The 2,425-nt window shown below is 55.7% G+C and overlaps 1 protein-coding gene across 3 annotated transcripts in view; it reads left to right on the top strand.

Moving 5' to 3' along the window:
• The first annotated feature begins 667 nt into the window (after positions 1-667).
• Positions 668-2,425, top strand: part of Mapre3 (microtubule associated protein RP/EB family member 3) — a 73,264-nt gene continuing 71,506 nt past the window's right edge. The window contains exon 1 of one of the 3 annotated variants that reach the window (XM_004627425.3): positions 668-1,096. The gene's annotated coding sequence lies outside the window, so the exon portion shown is untranslated. The remainder of the gene's footprint in view (positions 1,097-2,425) is intronic. The other 2 variants (XM_023711027.1, XM_023711029.1) reach the window with 2 other exon arrangements.

The following is a 2,425-nucleotide window of genomic DNA, read 5'->3' as shown; positions in this document are numbered from 1 at the left end:
TGTTGGCGCTTTGCAATAAATAAGTGGGCTTTGAGTTGCGTTTGGGCACTTGGTCTCTGAAAGGCTCACTGTCACTGGCCCTGGGCATACTGGAGTCTTGGGCAGGGCCGCGAGGACAGCAATCACAGGTGTGCAGGTCAGGTGTGGGAAGAAGATATCAAAGGGAAAAGATCCATAAAAGCAGCCTTGGAACAGGAAATTCTGGAAGGCAAATAGGCAGGTCAAAGAGAGGAGTTAGTTACGAGGAAGTAGAATCTGTAACAGCAGGCCAGAGGAAGAATCAAGGGTTGGGAAAGGAACAATACGGTTGGTCAAAATCAGAGTAGTATGTGTGTAGACACTCCTGTTGAGATCTGTTTAGGGGGAAAGTGCGGATTTTTTGGTAGGAAACGTAAAAAGAGCTAACAGGGGTAGAGAAAATTGCATATGGGGATTAAAATAACTGGCGGTCATTGGATGCCACAAACCAAGAGAGATCATCAAGCGCGACCTCAGCTCTCCCGCGTCGCTGGAAGAGAAGAAATAAAAGTCTTTACTTCTGCCTTTGCAGAAACCATAAAACAGCAGAAGCCGTCATCCGGCTACGATGACGGAATCAGGTGCAAATGCCTGTTTCTTCCGTGACTACACAGGTTGGAAGAACTGTTGTCCTGTTGCTGAGGAAAAAGGAAGGGGCTGTTTCCAGTTGCTATGGTGACAAGGTAAGAGCATTCTCTTCCTACAGCCACACATTTAAGAGTCCGTTTCTTCCCCCTCGTTGCTATGGCGACTCAGAGGGGACTGTTCCTGCGGCCCGCCCCTCCCGCCGCAGTTGCGGAGACGAGGTGGAGGTAGGGGTTGTCCTCTGCTCACCGCCCTGTTGCCTTGGAGACGGCGGGTGCTCCGGCCCCGCCCCTCTCGGACTGACAGCGGGGCCGCAGCGCGCCTGCGCAGTGCTCTCTTCCCCCGCAGTCTCTGTGCGTTGAAGCCGGAGACCGCGGCGGCCTCTGCTAGGACCCTCCGCCAGGGAGCCGCCGGCTGGAGCCGTAGCCTCTCCGCAGCGCCCCTGCCGCCCGTCCCCTCCCCTGCCGTCTCCGCCGGAGCCGCCTCGTGCACTGTGAGTCGGGGCCGAGGCGACGGACGCCGTGGGGCTGAGTCAGCGGGAGGCCCGGGCCCGGGCTGGGGGAGGGGAGCCGGGTTCCCCAGCCGCGCCTCCCCCGCACCCGCCCCCCAGCCGCGCCCCCAGCCCCGGCCTCTAGCCCACCACCCCTCGCTCGGGGCTCCCGGTGGCCTCGGCGGCCGGCCCTCCCCAACCACTCCTCCCTTCCTCCTCGTCCTTCTCTACTTCCCTCCCTTCGGACCCTCCTTGGGGTCCTTACCCTCTGGCTGTGGCGCTGCAGCACCTCTGCCCTGCCTGGTGCTCTCCCCAGAGCTACCTTCTGCGCGTCCTTGGCCCTTCTCGCTTCCTATTACGGGCCTGACGTCCTGGCCTCTCTGGTTTCCCCAGAGATAAGCCAGAGAAAGAGTGACAAGGCAGAGAGCAAGGGGATCCAAGGGAACGGGGACGTTCCGTCTGTCCAAACCTGGGACCCCAGGGTCCTTCCCACACCCTCCTTGCCATGGCTGCTTAGGAAAACAGGTCTGGACTGTGCCGACTGAGTGCTAAGAGCCTGTGGGGCTTTCGGAGTCGGTTTTGCTGAGTGGGGTCCAGCCGTTTCGCTATCAGCTGCTGTTTAGTGGACATCGCGAGTGTATGGTGGCCTTTTAGTGGGCCTAGCACTACTCTAACCATGCGCAAGGGGAAGAGAGGTCGTGGAAGGGGGAAAAGGTTGAGTTTGGAAGCTGCTGTGCTTCCAGGGTGTTGTTGTGAATAAGCATCTTGAAGTACTCTTTAAAATGCAGGGTTTTTTCTTAAATGGCATTGCAACCTTGGTTAAATGCGAGGTTTAAAGACAGACCTGGTAATCATCTATAACAAGTGCATACAAACAGTATACTGAGGCACATTGGAAGGATTTGACTTTGGATCCTTGTATATTCCATGAAATACCCAAATAGTGAGAAATAGAAAACTTAGGCATTGTAGGGACAGAAGAGAGAGAGGAGAGAGTTGAGGTTTTTCCACGGTGTAGGTCTGGGCCCATGAGCCTGCCTCCTGAGGCTGTTAACAGAAGTGAGTGAGGCACTGTCCCCTGACAGGGTTGGAGCCCATGTGCAGTTTCCTGTTATGCCTGGTACCCCTGTACTTGCCCAGCTTGCCGTCCATGGTCTTGGAATGAAAGAATGCTGGACTATTTTCTTTTTCTAGCAGAAACTGAACTCAAGTCAGAGTTGGTCCTCAGTCAGAGCTCTAATAGACATGCCTCAACTCGAGGGCTCCTAGCTACTGGGTGTGCCTCATTGTCCACTTTCTGTAACTCATATTCTCTCTCTCTCTCTCTCTCTC

Source organism: Octodon degus, unplaced genomic scaffold, assembly GCF_000260255.1.
Source record: "Octodon degus isolate 3935 unplaced genomic scaffold, OctDeg1.0 scaffold00019, whole genome shotgun sequence".
Lineage (NCBI taxonomy): Eukaryota > Metazoa > Chordata > Mammalia > Rodentia > Octodontidae > Octodon > Octodon degus.
The sequence above is the reverse complement of the archived record's forward strand: the minus strand, read 5'-3'. Positions and strand labels throughout refer to the sequence as shown.